The sequence below is a fragment of the Sinohyriopsis cumingii genome, chromosome 14, assembly GCF_028554795.1.
Source record: "Sinohyriopsis cumingii isolate HCF-2022 chromosome 14, ASM2855479v2, whole genome shotgun sequence".
In the NCBI taxonomy this organism is placed as follows: Eukaryota; Metazoa; Mollusca; class Bivalvia; order Unionida; family Unionidae; genus Sinohyriopsis; species Sinohyriopsis cumingii.
The window spans coordinates 59,946,070-59,966,996 of NC_142974.1; the positions used below are offsets into that span (position 1 = coordinate 59,946,070).

The window sequence follows — 20,927 nt, forward strand, 5'->3', positions numbered from 1 at the left end:
TAGATTTCATCGCTGATCTTATTAACCAATTAGCGAGTGACTCCTTAAATGATTTATTTTTTATGGCGCTTAGTGCATGAATTAATTTCACATCCGCGATATGCCTGTCTTGTAGATCTTTACTTCGATAAGCAACATCATGTATGTGACACGCTGCGTCGATAGCGTTTATCGGATACTCTCCCGGTTTTGGTTTAGACTGTTCATCAAGTCTGATATCTAGTCGGGTCCCTGGACCGCAGTAATTGTATCCTGGGAGATGCTTTTCTCCGGGATACTTTGCCCAAGGGGTACCTGGAAGTCGTCCGAGGGTGGCTGCGATGTCACCTCCGCTAAGCTTTTTTTTTGAAATCTAAATTTTTTTGTGCCACATCGCGTACACGTACCAGAAAGTGCTTGTCTGTTATTTTTTGTTGTAATGGTTGTTATGTCGTTTGTAGGGGTTCGTGCCTTACACTTCACACAATATAGATCCATAATTATTATTTCTTATATACAAATGGAAATTACAGATTTTTCTGCGACGCGAAGAAAGGAGCCAATCAAGCATAATTCAGTGCTACCAAACTCTATCAGAATGATCATCATAGGACCGTCAGGATCGGGTAAAACGCAACTGCTGTTGAACATGATAATGAAGTGGATGAAGTGGGATAAGCTGTATTTGGTAGCACCATCTGTAGATGATCAGCGATGCTATAATGTTATAAAAGATTTTAATGAGAGTGCAAAAGCGCTGAGTGAAGACGGCGAGGAAGTAGTTGAATTTATCACTGATATCGAAGAAGCTCCCAGCGTTGAAGACCTTAACGGGGAAATAAATAACCTAGTAGTGTATGATGATGTGATGCTGGACAAGCAAAAAAATCCTGCAAGAATATTTTCCCGGGGTCGTCATAAAAACACCGATGTCATTTATGTTACTCAACGTTACACACAAATACCAAAAGTAATCAGGGATAACTGTAATCTTCTTGCGATATTCAATGGAGTTGATGTTCATACGCTGAGAAATATTCATCAAACCTGGTGTAGCGGCGATATGGATATTAATAAGTTTAAGAATTTCTTTAGTCGCGCTCAAAGAAACCCGCACGGATTTGTGACAATAAATTTACACGACCCGCGGACACGATACCGTATCGGACTTGATACATTATATGGTTAACATAAAAATGTTTCCTTGGAAACTCGAAGATTTCTCACAGCGGGGGCCGATCATGGATTTTTCAATGACGGACCCCGCGAGCGATGCTAGCAAATGCCAGGGAACCTGTTTTTGTGTGTTTGGCCCTCCTGTATTTGTGAAACTGTTTTTATCTATTTATTCTACTTTTAGTTTCGGTCTGTTCGCCCCCCCTGCTGCTCCAGTTCTGTTGTCTATGTATGAACACGTTTCCCAACATGTAATGAAAATTAAAGCGAGCAGGTTTATATTTCCTTCTCATACGTCCATTTCTGGAAAATGACTCGTGTTCCCTTGCATGACATCGTGCAAGTCAATGGCGCCCGTTTTCTATCTCCGCAGCTATGACTCGATTCAGTAAACTACAACTATTTTATTCTCATTTTCATCAATTGTTCAAATTTGAGTACTATGATTGTGTATTCTCCAACTTTGTGTCCTCGCTGTTGCCTCCGGCATCATTATTATTGTCTTTATTGTCTTTGTCATTGTTGTCATTGTTGTCAAAGTCAATAACTTTGTGGGTTGATTCTTTCTTTGCGATGGTAAAGTGTGATCATTCCACACACAAAAAGAAATGTTGATAAAGGTTGGACTTGTGTTTTCTCTTACACAGCTTCTGGGGTAGAGTCGCACACGCCCATGTCCTGTTGTACACGCAACAGATTTTAAAACCTGATGTTGTATCGGATGAATAATTAAATTTTTATATTCGAGGATGAAATTGGAATGACCCTCTCAAAGTCTTTAGCGTAAAGTTGTTAAATGTTCGCTGGAAAATTGAGCTCAAGCTGGGATTTCGTTATACTTTTCCATAGAGCACTCTCTCGCAATATCGGTCGGGTCTCTTTTTTATTTACAAAATCAGAAACTCGTTCAATTTGGAGCTTTGATAGAAATATAACACCCATTTACGTGTAAGTAACAATGATTATGCACATTTACCCACAGGAAAGTGTGGATATGCTGCATATGTACGATAACATATCGGAAATTGTTTAATGGATTACTTGACAACATTAGTGTATATATGAAATGGGAGAAGTCTACAACTAACATAGCTGTTATTATCATAGCTAATAAGAGCAGACATGTGATAGCATAAGTAACGTTTAGTAAAAAGTAGTCTTGTAACTGACGAATGTGTCTATCAAAGCAAAACATGTATTTATTATAACTATCTACTGATACTGAAACAAAACACTCTTCTAGAGCACTCCTGTCAAATGATCCGTGGAAAACGTAAGTAGTAGTAGTAGTAGTAGTAGTAGTCAATAATAATGGTTGGGTAAAGTACCTGCATATATTCAAGTATATATATATATATATATATATATATATATATATATATATATATATATATATATATATATATATATATATATATATATATATATATATAGTGTCACCAATATGTACATACAATGTTAGTAGTATATACTGTGATAGTAGTATATACATACAGTGTATGTACATGCAATATTAGTGGTTTGAACTGTGTTAGTAGTATATACATACAGTGTTACAAATATGTATATAGGATGTTAGTAGTATGTACTGTATTAGTAGTATATACATACAGTGTTACTAATATGTACACAAAATGTTGGTAATATGTACTGTGTTAGTAGTATATACATACAGTGTTACTAATATGTACACAAAATGTTGGTAATATGTACTGTGTTAGTAGTATATACATACAGTGTTACAAATATGTATATAGGATGTTAGTAGTATATACTGTATTAGTAGTATATACATACAGTGTATGTACATGCAATGTTAGTGGTTTGAACTGTGTTAGTAGTATATACATACAGTGTTACAAATATGTATATAGGATGTTAGTAGTATATACTGTATTAGTAGTATATACATACAGTGTTACTAATATGTACACAAAATGTTGGTAATATGTACTGTGTTAGTAGTATATACATACAGTGCATGTACTCATATGTACACACAATGTTGGTAGTATGTACTGTGTTTGTAGTTTTTACATACAGTGTTACTAATATGTACACACAATGTTGGTAATATGTACTGTGTTAGTAGTATATACATACAGTGTTACAAATATGTATATAGGATGTTAGTAGTATGTACTGTATTAGTAGCATATACATACAGTGCATGTACTCATATGTACACACAATGTTGGTAGTATGTACTGTGTTTGTAGTTTTTACATACAGTGTTACTAATATGTACACACAATGTTGGTAATATGTAATGTGTTAGTAGTATATACATACAGTGTTACAAATATGTATATAGGATGTTAGTAGTATATACTGTATTAGTAGTATATACATACAGTGTTACTAATATGTACACACAATGTTGGTAGTATGTACTGTGTTAGTAGTATATACATACAGTGCATGTACTCATATGTACACACAATGTTGGTAGTATGTACTGTGTTTGTAGTTTTTACATACAGTGTTACTAATATGTACACACAATGTTGGTAATATGTACTGTATTAGTAGTATATACATACAGTGTTACTAATATGTACACACAATGTTGGTAGTATGTACTGTGTTTGTAGTTTTTACATACAGTGTTACTAATATGTACACACAATGTTGGTAATATGTACTGTGTTAGTAGTATATACATACAGTGTTACAAATATGTATATAGGATGTTAGTAGTATGTACTGTATTAGTAGTATATACATACAGTGTTACTAATATGTACACACAATGTTGGTAATATGTACTGTGTTAGTAGTATATACATACAGTGTTACAAATATGTATATAGGATGTTAGTAGTATGTACTGTATTAGTAGTATATACATACAGTGTTACTAATATGTACACACAATGTTGGTAATATGTACTGTGTTAGTAGTATATACATACAGTGTTACAAATATGTATATAGGATGTTAGTAGTATGTAATGTGTTAGTAGTATATAAATACCATGTTACTAATATGTACATATGATGTAGGTAGTATGTACTGAGTTGGTAGTATATACATATAGTGTTACTAATATGTACAGACAATGTTGGTAGTATGTACTGTGTTAGTAGTATACACACAGTATTACCTATATGTACATACAATGTTATAGTATGTACAGACTGTGTTAATAGTATATAGTGTTATTAAAATATATATAGTGTATGTACTAATATATACACACAATGTTGGTAGTATATAATGTGTTAGTATTATATACATACAGTGTTACTAATATGTATATAGGATGTTAGTAGTATGTACTGTGTTAGTAGTAGTTAGTAGTATATACACACAGTGTTACTAATATGTATATACGATGTTATTAGTTTTTACTGTGTTAGTAGTATATGCATACATACAGTGTTACTAATATGTACACACAAAATTATTAGTATGTACTGTGTTAGTAGTATGTACATACAGTGTTGCTATTATGTACACGCAATGTTGGTAATATGTACTGTGTTAGTAGTATACACACACAGTATTACCTATATGTACATACAATGTTATAGTATGTACAGACTGTGTTAATAGTATATAGTGTTATTAAAATATATATAGTGTATGTACTAATATATACACACAATGTTGGTAGTATATAATGTGTTAGTATTATATACATACAGTGTTACTAATATGTATATAGGATGTTAGTAGTATGTACTGTGTTAGTAGTAGTTAGTAGTATATACACACAGTGTTACTAATATGTATATACGATGTTATTAGTTTTTACTGTGTTAGTAGTATATGCATACATACAGTGTTACTAATATGTACACACAAAATTATTAGTATGTACTGTGTTAGTAGTATGTACATACAGTGTTGCTATTATGTACACGCAATGTTGGTAATATGTACTGTGTTAGTAGTATACACACACAGTATTACCTATATGTACATACAATGTTATAGTATGTACAGACTGTGTTAATAGTATATAGTGTTATTAAAATCATATATAAACACCCAGATTTGTCTATCATTTTTCTGTCCTTCTGGTTGTCCCGCTTCCAAACAAGAGTACGCGAGTTCGAAACTCGCGGTTACATCCTAATGTTTTATATTTTTAAAAAAAATTGTGTTGTTGTTGTTGTAGCGTTTAACGCCATTTTCAGCACATGATAGGCTATACATGGCGACCAGTATAAATGGTGGAAGAAGAACACTTGAAAATCCCGGGAAGACCCACCGACCCAAGAGAAGCTACTGGCAAGCTTTCTCACGTAGCCACGTTAGCCGAGTCCAAGGCTCAAACCAACGCAGACAGAGGTAAGATGGCAGTGATCCGTACCGGAGCACGCTTTAGACCACTCGGCCACTCGGGGCCCCTACTAATATGTACATACAGTGTTCCTAATAAGCACATACAATGTTTGCAGTATGTTCAGTAGTATATACATACAGTGTTACTAATATATACAAACAATGTTTTTAGTATGTGATGTGTTAGTATTATATACATACAGTATTACTAATATGTACACACAATGTAGGTAGTAGGTACAGTGTTAGTAGTATATATATATATATATATATATATATATATATATATATATATATATATATATATATATATATATATATATATATATATATATATATATACTCTGTGAGCACTTTAGACCACTCGGCCACCCGGGGCTCCCAACAATTGTGTATGGTTAGGTTAAAACCTTCTTTTAACCTTGTTCATCCCAAGATTTAATTTTTTTTTACATTTTTAACTTTTATGTTGAAACCTTATTTTATCACTCCCGTCATAGCACGGACAAAAAATTGTCTTTCTGTGCGTCCTGGCTGCCAAACAAGAGGTCGCGAGTTCGAAACTTGCAGTGGCATCACAAGCTTTTTTCAAATCCTTTTTTTTGGTTTTGTTGCTTTTATGTTCAAACGTTCTTTTAAACTAGCTCATCCCCTTTTTTAAAAATATTTTTTTAAATTCCTGCCAATATTTGTCTTGTTGTATGCCCCAGCTGCAAAACTATAGTTCGCCAGTTCTAAAATCGCGGCGGCATCACAATTTTTCAAAATACCTTTTTGTATTCTATGTTCAAACTTTCTTTTAAACTCGCTCGTGCCAATTTTTTTAATACATTTTTTTTACTTTTATTTTATTCCCATCCTAGGTCGGACAATTAACGAAGTCTACATATAGTGTTAGTATGTACATACAGTGTTACTAGTATACACAGAGTTAGTAATATGTATAGACAGTTGTTGTTGTTGAGTTTAATTATAGTGGCGTGCGCACAATTGTGCATGTGCAACTTTTTTCTGACTGCACCGCAGCCTGCTAGTTGTTCCTGGGGAATGGAATGGTGCCACTCCCCCAGGCTTTTATGGGTTCAAGGAACCCTGATAGTTTGGCCTAAATCTGTGGGTCCATAAAGGTCCCTTACAGGGGAATGGTTGGCTGCCATTATTGGGAAGGAGAGCCCGGGAACGGTCATGGTTGCTTCACATCGCTGGTTTCTTGTTGCATTTGCCTGGTGTTTCTTGCAGTTGTTTGGGTGTTTTTTTTTCTTCAAAATGTTCTAAAAAGGGGCGGGGTTCTATGCTGTTTATAGAGGTTGTAGTAGAAATCGTGTATGAAGAGAGATTTTCAAGGTTATTATGGTATTACTAGTCGAGGTGTTTAGGGTGTGCTTCCTACGTTATGTTATTTATAAGTTTTTAGATAGTGCCTCTTTAAGTTATTTATTTATTAATGTTTTTAGAGACTGAATGTTATTTATACTTTATTTAGCAAGAGACCGGAGTCCTAGCCGATTACACGGTTCGTTAAGGACATCTAGGACCGGAGTCCTAGCAGATTACTCGGTTCGTTAAGGACATCTAGAACATCCGATTTTGCAGTTTCCTTAGTTTTTGATAGGTGCTTTTTAATTGAATTATTTATTCATATTTTTTATAAAATTGAATGATATGTTATGGGTTTTTATGGGGGGGCTTCTAAATTTATTTAGCTAGTTACTGGGTCTTTTGGTTTTGTGTGATAGTAATTATATTTTTTTCCTAAGTCCTGCTGAGTCTATGAATTTATTTATATTTTTATATCTTGATTGTTTGTACAGACAGTGTTAGCAATATGTACAAACATTGTTATTACTATGCACAGACAGTGCTAGCCGTATGTACATACAGTGTTAGTAGTATGTACAGACAGTGTTAGAAGTATGAACACACAGTGTTATTAGTATTCACAGTGTTGTTAGTATGTACACAGTGTTATTAGTATTCACAGTGTTAGTGGTATGTACATACAGTGTTATAGTATACACAGTGTTAGCAGTATGTGCAGTGTTGATAAAATGTACACACAGTGTTATTAGTATATACATACAGTGTTATTACTATGTACAGACAGTGTTATTAGTATGTACAGTGTTAGTATTATGTACAGTGTTAGTAGTATGTACATACAGTGTTATTAGTATGTATAGACAGTGTTAGTAGTATGTACAGTGTTAGTAGTATGTACAGACAAGGTTAGTAGTATGTACATACAGTGTTATTAGTATGTATAGACAGTGTTAGTAATATGTACAGACAGTGTTAGTAGTATGTACAGACAAGGCTAGTAGTATGCACGGTATTTATAGTATATACATAGTGTTATTAGTATGTATAGATAGTAAAGGAAACAGTAGTTAACGTAAATAAATTTTCATAACGTCATCTTAAAAGTGTAATGTACAGAAACACAAAACTGGGATAAACTTTGTGACTCTTTGCTTATTATGGCTTTTTAGTTATTTTCATTTTGAATGTAGATTTTCGAAAATTATTTGTAAAAGATAAGAATATTTTAATAAAATTTGAATGACTTTTTCAAAAATCATTAAGTTCTGGATGACGTAGGAGCGTGATCCTTATTCACGAATATCCTTAAACATCTACATGTCTGAACAGGATGTTGGTATAATGCTACAACGGAAACCGTTAATTGAAGATCATTTAGTGCATTATTATACACGAGTTTTGTCTTTCATCTCTGACCGAAAGAACCGATTAATGAATGACATCATCTTAGTCCCGGATATACACAAAATGAATGTTTAAAAGACATATCTAAAGAGGATGCTGGCAGTAGTGTTAAAACGGAAACTGCTAATTGTAAACCATTGAATGCATTATTGCAAACCATGGGTGACAGTCACCTCTGACCAAAACAACCGATTAAGGAATGACATCATCTGAGACCCGTTATTAGATGTACATGTACGTAATAGGAATGTATAAAAGTAAAGCGAGATAAAGGACTTGTCTAAGTATATAATGATCGAAACAATTTATGGGACATGAAAATAGTTCGATAAATTAAGAAAAGTACGTAACAAGAATTCTTAGATTTTTCGGAAAGACGCCGTATTTGTTATCGTAAAGTAAGTTACCGCTAAATTCAGGTTCACTTTGACTAAACTTATCTTTTCTGCCCATTTTACATTTTGAATTTTCTTGCGTGCCATTTTAATAACAATATAAAGATGATTGACAGAGGAAACAATATGGAAAAAAAACTGTACAAATCGTTATTCGTAAAAAGTATTCCATGGATTCTTTTTAAAAAAAAAAAAACGATTCTTCAATATATACTTGAGAGAAAAAAAGGAAACTAATTTTTAAAGAAAGTATATTATGGCGACGCTTTCTTTTCATGTACTGCATCCATGTGAATTTTACAATTATGATTAAACCAAACGGAATAATTACAAAACGAGAAGCTCGTTAGTGTGGAAAAGATCACATATCGTCAAATCTAAACCAGGTCGGAGCATCGTATATATAATTCATCAAAGATGAAATTGAAACCGAGAAGCCATTCGCTAACACTGGATCTCATGAACGTGCTTTTTAACGTAATCTAATCTTGCTTTTAAAACGCACAAAATAGGGGTGAGGTTGCAATTTTATAGCTGCATTGTGAACATGTGAATTGCCCGGGACTCACTGTATATTAATAGTAAAACACATTCTCACGCCGATTTCAAGTCGTAATGGCCTGGTTTCAATTCTACTGTAAACAAAAAGGAATCTACTTCATTGTCACTTTCCATTCCCACATCTTGTAAATATCATTTCAGCACTCAGACGTTCATTGGCAGTCCAAATTGATAACTATTATGAAGACACACATCTTATACAAATGACACTTTTGATGTCTGACCCTTCGTGATTTTATCGAAACAAAATTATTAAATATGTTCGAAACAAAAGATATCAGTTTCATTGGTATTCTTCTAGTGAGGAGAAAACATGGCATAAACTGTAAATAAACATGTGGCTTTGGGCATCATGATTAGATTCGGGGTGTAGGGGGTGGCAGAGAAGATATATTAATCAACTGGGTTAACGTTTGTTTTCCACCATTCTACTTATATTTACTTTAAAGAATATTATCATTATTTCCTTAATAAACATTTTCTCGTAAATTGGTAATCTTGACTGGGACTCGACCGCTAAGTAGTGCGATCGTCCGCCTTGGATGCTGGAGGTCGCGAGTTTGAATCCCGGCCGAGTCATACCAAATACTCATAAAAATGGTACTAACAGCTGTCTCGCTTGGCGCTCAGCATTAAGAGGTTAGTGTTAGGACTGATCGGCCTGGTGTCAGGATAATGTGACTGGGTGTGACATCATGCTACATGTCTGCAGCATGATGCCAAGTGCTAGATACCATTATAAACTGCCACTCTTCAGACATCGTAGCAATATGACTGAAAATTGTTAAAGCTACGTTAAAAATCCAACACACACACACACACACACACACACACACACACACACACACACACTTTCTCTCCTGACTGGGGCGGTTTTTTTGTGAGAACTTGTGAAATTTGGACTGAATGTTACTTTTCAGATTTCAGCTCTTATCCTTTCCACGCTGGATTCAAGATCTTGAGTACTACTGACCAGTTAACAATTAACCTATTATAATACAAACCACTTTAAAATAGCAATTGTCTCTGCTATAACGAAACTCATGATTGAAGGTCATATCTTCATATTCCTCGATATAAAGTAGACCAATATTATCTCTCTTATCATAAATGTTGATATAAAGTAGACCTATAATATCTCTCCTGCCATCAGTGTTGATATAACGTAGACCAATAGTATCTCTCCTGTCATACTTGTTTTGACAGCCATTTAGAAACATTAAGTATAAGATAGTATTCTTTTATTTACGTTGACAATTACCAGTGAAGACTTTGCATAATCGGAACGACCTCGGTCTTTTCCGTTGCATGCTAAAAAATGTTTTGCTGTAAATAGTAACCATTTTGAGTCTCCCACATATTCATTATGTTATAGTAATTACGTTACAATAATCTCATTAAAAGGATAAATATTCGTTGACGTGTCATCAACAATAACAAAGATCGAATAAGTTTTGCGTCTAGGAAACTGAATTCTTTCTGCATATTTTTTTTTCATTGTAAAGTCCTAGGATTAAACGTTCAGGTATTTCGTTGATAGTTGGCGAGTGGTGAGGTGCTTCTTCAACGCCTATTTTTCATTCTGAGATTCTGTTCTTCGTTTCTAGTCTGATGTTCGTCTTCCAAACACTTGCCAATTTGGTAAGTATCATTACGATTATCTCTGTGTCTCTTTCTGAGACTCGAAATATTAGACTCACAACGGAAAGAGATGATCCTGTTCCTAATGGATAATGCAATCAAAAGAACGAAAATGAGAATTTCTTTCCGGGATGTATACCTACAATGGTAACAGCTATGGTATCTGTATCAGATGATTAGGATTTTCCCAAAAGCGACATCCTGGTTAATCGAACAGTTTCTGTAGGTTCGTACCCGGAAGATGTATTTAAATGGATCAACATCTTTGTCAAAAGAAACACACTTGATACTATATTTTCTCTTCTACAGCGACATGATCCATTCAAACTATCCTGTATGATCTGCTTAACAAATATGTGCACGCATGCGTACGTTTGTTTGGAATTGATCATATTTGCAGATGAATCAACGACAAACATCGACAAAAATATTTCGGTATATGAAAGAAAATTACAAAAACACATACAAAATAAATGAATTAACCAGTCAGACCGTTATCGCCCATCACTCTGGGCGAAGCAATCGTTTCAACAGTGTAATCAGAAGGGTTATAGTATTTTAAGCATCGCCAGGATCAGCAGTCGGCCCGATATAAAAACAGCCATTGTTGAATTGGTCGAAAGATGACCCATCACAACCAGCAGATAATAATGTTTTGTAATGGAAATATCACTGATAGTCGAAATGTTACTTGCATTATCATTAAAGTATTTCTGTTGTAAAATAAGCGGGAAATGTAATGGCGATAACGGTGATGACGTTGCTAATAATGATGCTATTTAATCATAAACTTGGATTAAAGCATATAAGTGTAACCGATGTCTTGCCTGAACAATAACAACAAAAATTGGCGATGTTAACATTTTTAGGAAGACGCACATTTCGAGTCAGTAAAGACAGAGTTGCACGTTTAAAGTGCCAGAGCTGAGTGATTGTGAAACAGTCGTACAACTGGGTTTCTTTGTCACTTTCAAGTCAATTTCTTTTCTGTTTATCCCTACAGCATCTTCCTTTCGCTTATTTTTCTGACTAATGTCGGAAAATACTAGAAACAAGCATATGACGAAATTAAAGTGCATTTAGATCAGTAACAAAACATCACATTTTATTCACAGAAAGTCGTTGATTTTTAGGCGTTTGGCCATACGAGGTCAAGCGAAGCAAGTTCAGTTTCTCAAAAATTCGAAACGTTTATCAACAAACTGAGAATTTTTCTTTTCATGCTTTTGATATCAACGGCAATTTTTCAAGATCGTAGGCAGCAGTGGAGATGATGGGGAAAAATTCGAAAAATCCTTAAATGTACTCTTATGAATTGGTTTTATCTGTCGAAATATCCTAGTGGTTGAGGATTCATAAAAATGAAAGGAATATCAAATTTGAAATATTTTTGAAAGGTTTCTCAAATATAAAACAATTTGAGAGTTTTTTCTCCTTTAAATAAGTTGGTGTATTCATGCAACAGTATATGATTACCGATTTTATTTGAATTTACGGACAGAATACTGCTACGCACACTTCACATGCTTAGGGTTCTGTACCACCTGGAAACAGTAACAACTCATGACACGTACTTTGGGGATGTATATTGACTGGAAATAGTAACAACTCATGACTCATGGCACGTACTTAGGGCTGTATATAACCTGGAAAGAGTAACAAAATCATTTAGCGCTATGTCAAGACGTATTGGCCTGGCTTCGTTACTTAGAAAACGAAGATAAACATTCTTTTTTGATGCTACTCGGAAGAAATACCTAACGTTTCACCGTACAGTTTGAGACAGAATTGTTCACTGACAGTTGAAAATTGGCAATTAGTAAAAAGCCCGACTGATGATACAAAGCAGACCCTTAATTTTTCTGTGTGCTGAATTTATCCTGGTCACGGATTTTAGTGGATTTTAGAAACAACATGAATCAGTTAAAATGTTGTATAAATCTATATAGTCAAGACCACCAGGTGATACCAAGCGGGCCCTTAATGCTTATCTATGTCGATTTTATCCTCGTAAAGGCTAAGCAACATATAGGGGTTTAAAGTTTAAATTTTGGTAAGTAAAGCACGTACCATTAATAACAAATAGAACAAGAGTTCTCCTCAAAGGATGAGATGTAAAGAAATATAAAATGCAAAGGCACAAAAAGTTTTAACTTCAGTAACGAACTAGTTAGGGTTGTACTAGTAGTAACTACACCATATAAATTAAACCCAACATAAACAAGGTAGCAGATAATGGATGAGTAGGAATAAGAGAAAGGAGGCAAATGAAATGAAGCAGTAAGGTTTTGCAGTTTAAAGGGAGACAGCCTGTATACCCACGATAACATAAAGCAGTATAGTTTAATCAAATCCTTTTGTGTTAAAGTGATCATATCAAGTTATGAATGAAATCGCAAGTTGAATATTTTAAGATGAATTAGTTATATATGTTAATGGCAAGACGAAGTTATTTTAAGTTTCAGTTGACTCAGGTAATGCCTGTTTCCTATTTAAAAATCTTGTTTTATTAATTATTGATGGAGATATATGAAAACAGAAAATGACGTATGGTAGTATACTACGATCAGTAGCAGAAACAAATGTTTGGTTAAGGGTTCCTATTTTTGGAAAATAAACGACTGCATATTAACGCGTTTTTCAAAACTATCCAAGACAGACAACAAGAAAAGCTCGGTTATTTACTGCACAGGTCGAACAGCAAACTAACTACCAGTCTTAAATGCTTACAGTTATCAGGGTATTATTTTACCCAAGATTCACCAAGGACTTCTTTAAGGAATTATAACATAGTGTGGTTATTCCTTAGTCAGCAATAGCATTGAAATGAAATAAGGTCACTAAATATTGCACTAACGTCTTGCATATTGCATAGAACAAAAACAAATTATGTATACTTCATTGTCAAATGAAAACAAGATGATTTATTGCATGGCGCTCGATTACTATTACAATTACAACTACAGGTTTTTTGGCACTGATGATTCTGCAGAACAATATTTGCAAACAGTTTTAAAAAGTCCTGGCTTGTCTGTGGACTTTAACAGCCCAAAGTTGTTAAATACTGAAGGCATGTTGAATAAGTGAGTTCACAATGAACAATGACAAATAGCCACAAAGAGATGTTGTTTTTTATGGGCCTTCTAAACTTATCATTTCAGCTGGCATTCTAAACTTGGCATTTCAGCTGGCATTCTAATCTTGGCATTTCAGCTGGCATTCTAAACTTATCATTTCAGCTGGCATTCTGAAGTTATCATTTCAGTTGGCATCCTAAACCTGGCATTTCAGAAATGGCATTCTATACTTGGCATTTCAGAAATGGCATTCTAAACTTGGCATTTCAGAAATGGCATTCTAAACTTGGCATTCTGTTCAGAAGTCACGTACCTGGCTTCTATTATCATCTTAGGAATTGGACATCGTCTTAGAAGCCAAGTAAAGTACATTAATTTGAAGTCTACTTCATTGCTAACTAACACCTGATGAGTTACTAACTTAACACGAATATTTGAATTAACAAATGGTCACCTAACATTATAAGACACGGTATATATTTGGAAACATTAGCTTGCATATTGGCCACCTAAAATTACTATTTTCTTATTGTAATAGTCAACATTCGTGGTATTTTGTTTATGACAACTTAAATTATTATTATAATTATTACTAATATAATTAGCGATTTTTGGTTGTAATCATGATTATACTATGCGATTACATTGCCAATGTGGGGCGATAATGAGAACGATTGCGATTACATTGCCAATGAAGGGCGATAATTAGAACGATTGCGATTATAGAGCTTCTGGAATCAATTATTACTATTATGCTTAACGATTACAGCTCGCACTATAATCAATGACAATCTTGAATATCACAAAGACTGATTATGTATAATGCATTTTCAAATGAGAACTATATGACTTTCGTGAGGAATTAAAAGACTTTATTGGGTTGGTGGCTGGGTATGTTTGATTCCCTAGTCTTTCGGGTTCGTTTCGACCGTTGTCCTTGTTTCTAACACCTAGAATATGTCCAGACTATTATATACATCACCAGCACGTGAAGTGTATAACCTTGATCAGAAATACATATTTATAACTTTTTGTGAAATCTGAAACGAGTTTCACTGTTCCGACTTTAGCTCATGCCACTTCCATGCTGGATTCACGATTTAACGTAATGCAGACCAGTTAATATTTAACCTTTTCTCACATAAACCACTTTAAGTTAGAAAAAAATATTCTGTACTGTAACTCACGCTGTGGAAGTCGTATGTTAGCTACTACGTGATATGATGAAGGTCACTGTAAACTCATGCCGAGGTCATACGTTCACTACTACGTGCCATGAAGCATACCAATTGTAACCCGTACTGGGGAGGTCTTATGCTTATTACTCAGTCATGTAAAGGTGACCAACTTTATAATAAACCATACCATGAAGCAGCCAAACTGTAGCTCATGCTGTGGAGGTCATATGTTGTCTACTGCCTAATTTAAAACTGATCATTGTAACTCATGCTGTTGAGGTCTTCTGTTGATTATTCCATGATCTAAAACTGATCATTGTAACTCATGCTGTGATAGACACATGTTGACTACTCCATGATTTAAAACTGATTATTGTAACCCATGCTGTGGAGGTCATATGTTGACAACTCCATGATTTATAACTGATCATTGTAACCCATGATGTGGAATTCATATATTGACTACTCCATGATTTAAAACTGATCATTGTAACTCATGCTGTGGAGGTCATATGTTGACAACTCCATGATTTATAACTGATCATTGTAACCCATGATGTGGAGGTCATATGTTGACTACTCCATGATTTAAAACTGATCACTGTAACTCATGCTGTGGAATTCATATATTGACTACTCCATGATTTAAAACTGATCATTGTAACTCATGCTGTGGAGGTCATATGTTGACTACTCCATGATTTATAACTGATCATTGTAACCCATGATGTGGAGGTCATATGTTGACAACTCCATGATTTAAAACTGATCACTGTAACTCATGCTGTGGAGGTCATATGTTGACTACTCCATGATTTATAACTGATCATTGTAACCCATGCTGTGGAGGTCATATGTTGACTACTCCATGATTTATAACTGATCATTGTAACCCATGATGTGGAGATCATATGTTGACTACTCCATGATTTAAAACTGATCACTGTAACTCATGCTGTGGAGTTCATATATTGACTACTCCATGATTTAAAACTGATCATTGTAACTCATGCTGTGGAGGTCATATGTTGACTACTCCATGATTTATAACTGATCACTGTAACCCATGCTGTGGAGATCATATGTTGACTACTCCAAGATTTAAAACTGATCATTGTAACCCACGGTGTGGAGGTCATATGTTGACTACTCCATGATTTAAAACTGATCATTGTAACTCATCCTGTGATAGACAAAATGTTGACTACTCCGTGCTATGAAGAAGACCACAGTAATTCATGATGTGGTAGTCACATATTGACTAATCTGCGCTGTGAAGAGGTGACTCATATTGCGTCGGCGAATAAATAACATTAAAAATAAGTTCATATGTTTATTTTTATTTTTTTGTTGTTGCGTATTTGATTCTTTTATTTTTTATTTCTGTTGAGAGATATATCAATGCTTTGCGTTATGGGAACCGCCTAGATCTTTTCACCGCATACTAACAAAGTCAAAGAAAAGACAGCTGATGTAAATAGTGGAAATTTGAACTTTCTTCGTGTCTGTTGTTCTTATCACATAATCGTAAGATCGCTGACGTCACATTGATTGGATAATGTGTCATCACTAAGAGCAACGTAAGCAATAGGTTGAGCCTTGTAAACTAAATTCCTTTATCCGTTTATTCAGTTGAAAAGTTTCAACACCCAGCAGTAATTCCAAGAATGTTCTTCGTTTCTAGCCGGACGTATTTCCGCCAAACCTTATCAGGTTTGGTAAGTATCACATGTCAGGCCATTATCGCGCATGTCTGTAGGAAGCAAAGATTTTAACAGTATAATCAGAAGAAATATAATATTTTAAGCGTCAGCAGAAGATGCATTCGCCCCACTACTACCAGCAAACTGATGTGGTATTGGTGGAAGCTGAAGCAGCAAAACCAGCAGATGTTATGCGACGGTGTTAGCATTGGCGGTTGAAGCATCGCTGTCATTGTCATTATCATCAGTTTGTTGTTGTTGTTGTTGTTGTTGTAGGGTTTAACACCATTTTTCAGCACACGATAGGCTATACATGGCGGTCAGTATTAATGGTGGAGGAAGAACCCGGGATAACCCCGGAAAGAACCACCGATCCACGAGAAGCTTCTGGCAAGCTTTCTCACATACCCATATTGGCTGAATCCGAGACTCAAACCTACGCAGACAGGGGTGAGATGGCAGTGATCCGTAACGGAGAGCGCTTTAGACCTCTCGGCCACTCGGGGATCTTCGTCAGTTTGTAATAGCAGTATCAATAGTGGTAATTTTTGTTTCCGTTGTAAAACTATTTTTTTATACGCCTAATAATTGTATAACCATAAACGAGCCAGAAAGATAATGCCGTAGCCTCACTTCACATGCCAAAGAAAATGAGTACCATTCTACTGAGTCTGTATGATCATGTTCAATCATTACATTTGACCAATCCCGTTATAAATAACTGTCAAATAATGCTGTAATTCCCATAATACGTTTCCATCGGAGATTCTTACAACGTCCAGCCCGAAACAATTCAAACGCTATCACTTTGGCTTCAGATAGACACTTTGACCGTGATTCACATGGTTATATTTTCCTTGATACAAAACGTGACAGTAGTTGGAAATTACATATATGGGTCTACAGCCTGAATGCTTTGAATAATGCATGTCATTAGCAGTGATTGTAGTGAAAATGAGTGACTGTATACATGCTTCATTCACAAAACTTATATTTATGCTCTTAGCTGCTCATACAAATGAAATTTCGGTTTATGAATTAAAATGAAGTTCGTATCACAAAAATAGCAATTTCTCTTTGTTTTCTGTTACGTTTTTTGGCATTTTTTTAACTTATGTGAAACTTTATCGGATTATAAGACAAATATCAATCCATACTAATTCCATCTTGATTGCTACATAACGTCTTGTCATCAGCATAAGAACATCCGGATCATGATTCGATACTTCGGGTCTCGTAATGAATCCGAACTTTTTAATGTTGGCAACTGAACGTGACGTAGCAATCAGGATTGCATTATTGTTAGTATATATTCAAATGGCAGTTTGTGGGTCCCCACCCAAAAATTAATTAATGAGTCACCGAAACTTTTGAAGAGATAGATAGATAGATAGATAGATAGATAGATAGATAGATAGATAGATAGATAGATGGATAGATAGATAGATGGATGGATATATAGATTATTACGGATCAATGGTTTTAAACTCAGTAGCACAATAGAGCGAAAACCAACACGTTTTGCAAAAGTCAGCAAATATTTGTATCTACAGCATACAAAGTGAAAATTTAAAAAGTTCTTACAGTATTGTGAACTAAATCCCAAATAGTCCTAAAAGTTCTATCACAAATCCAAATGAAGATCTAATTGGAATCCAGTGGTGTTCTAAACAAATTCAATATTGTTTTGTGTTTATGTGTCTGCAGTCTCGAGAGTGCTAATGTGCCAATGGTTTGGAATGTGGTGATGTGCTTAAAGCCTTTTTATGTATCTCAATAATAGAAACCAAAATGTTCTTGTCTGAATTCACAATAATTCCATAATAACGTTTAGTTCAGAAATATTGTTGAGCACTTTGTAATTCCAGTGAATACTATAAATAAAAAACTCCACCACAATTTTAAAAAACCCAAAACAATAACATTTATTCTGCTTCAGATATTAAGGAAAGAAGGAATAATCCTAATAAGAAGTTTATACACTTCTACATGACTTAGGTCGCAATTACCATTTTCTCGACATAATCTGTCAACTTAATGGGAAATATTCTTTCTGGAAGTTCCTTGGGTCAGAATCAAGACTGCATCTTTAACACAGACTAAAGTAAACATGTTTACAATTAATAATGATCTGAATATTTAATCCACAATCATAAGAAATATTAGGTATGTATTATGTTGTTTACAAAATAAATGTCAATATTTCTGAAACCGAAGCGAAGTCTGCGTTCATTTTGCTCAGGATGAGAAAAAAAAATAATGGCTCACCTCACACCTTTTACAATTAAATTCAACCAAGGGCGGTTCACTGTCAGTTGAAAATTGATAATTATAATATGAAAACCGACATATAATACAAAGCAGACACAGTTAAAAAAATATTAAGACCAACATATGATACAAAATGTACCCTTAATGCTAACCTGGGTTGATTTTATCCCGGTGGAAGCATTTTAGTAGTTTATAAACTATATAAACCGGTTAAAATGTTATAATCTTGGTGAGGGGAAAATATACATAAATTCGAATAGAAACTTTAGAAAATGTGTCAGGGTGGCTATATAGGTTTCGGAATAAAATCGCAAGTTTTAGCATTTCAGGATGGATCAGTCATAAATATAACTAGGTGGAGGGAGTTCTCTTTTAACTTACAGCTGACTATGTTAGTGTCTGTTTCCAATACAAAAAATACCAAGTTCATTAAATGTTTGTGAGTGGATCAAAATCGAAACAATGACGGACGGTAGTCCATCTCATTTAGCAGCAAAAGCAAACGTTTGATTCCATGGTCCTAAGTTTGGAGAAAACGTCTTTTATGTCACAAATTCAAGACAGATACGAAACAAAACTCAGGTATCTACTGCATGGTAGAAACAATAATAGTTTCGGACAGTATTAATTTGATAACAGTTCCCTGTTTTCTAGATCGAAATGCATCAAGAATGTCTGACTTCCACATCATATCGAAATTTTAACACATTTTGCGTATTCCATAGTTTGCAAAAATAAAGAAATTACCGTAATAAAATCACTAAATATCGTAGTTAAGTATTGGCATCTTGAATATCACCAAGACAAATTATATTTGGTGCATTGTCAAAAGAAAACTAGATGCTTTTCTTGAGGAAATAATAAAATGGCTCGTTATTATTAAATGTTGGATATTATCCCCTCGCCGACCAAATCGATGGTGACGTACGTATGTAGAGATTTTACCGCAAGAGTTCCAAACATTTTCCACATGACTTTGTTCGTTTGTATGACTTCCTACGTTCATTCTGATCTATCTCTTGATTGTATTATAATCTAAGTTCCCATTCGTAGTAAGTAAAACGTATTAACATGTGATTTTGCAAAAAGTAAAATTTACCATGCTTATTTGAGCACTTCCGTTGTCAAATCTTCATTTTTGGAGGTACTCAGTTTTGCACGTTGCTAAGCTCGTAAATTTCGGTGGTAAAAAAGCATACGGTTGGTTTTGAAAACACTATTGAAGCTTGGAACACCACTGCAACTCGTGCTGTGGAGATCATGTGCGCATGCTAGAAAGAAACAAAACGACCTCTAATGTAAATTGTGCCCATTACGAACTACCCTCCTCTTATTACGTTATCATAAGTGCTAAAACGTCACAAATAGTCGATGACGAGTCATGAGAATAGCACGTAAGCAATAGTTTGAGGCAATGTAAACTGAATGCGATCTGCGTGTATTCATTTGAAAAGTTTCAACATATGACTTTGATTCCGAGAATGTTCTTCGTTTCTAGCCGGATGTTCGTCCACCAAGAACTTATCAGACTTGGTAAGAAACATTTGTCAAACCGTTATCGGTCATGTCTGTAGGAAGCAAAGATTTCAACAGTACCTTCAGAAGGATCATTTGTAAATTGTCACTATAAGCAGCAGTCGCCCTACAAGGTCATTCTAATATATCTCTTGACTGTAATCAGAACTAAGTTCAATTCTTGGTAAGAAAAATGTGCGAACAGGTGGTTTTTCAAAACGTAAAACAGCCCTTGTGGTAAAAGCTAAAGCAGCAAAATCAGCAGATATTTTGTTTTGATACGGATATAGCACTGGTCACCGAAGTAGTGTTATCCTTTTCTTTATCATCATTATATAGTAGTGGTAGTGGTAGTGATTTATGTTTATGTTGTAAAATTATTAATTCTTGTATGGGCTATACAGTTGTTGTCT

At 34.6% G+C, this 20,927-nt stretch overlaps 1 protein-coding gene across 1 annotated transcript in view; it reads left to right on the forward strand.

Annotated features, from left to right (window-relative positions):
* Positions 1–2,262: 2,262 nt before the first annotated feature.
* The window catches only part of LOC149783949 (FAS-associated factor 2-like), a 100,131-nt gene continuing 81,466 nt past the window's right edge, over positions 2,263–20,927 (forward strand). Inside the window, exon 1 of the mRNA XM_089932082.1 lies at positions 2,263–2,428. The gene's annotated coding sequence lies outside the window, so the exon portion shown is untranslated. The remainder of the gene's footprint in view (positions 2,429–20,927) is intronic.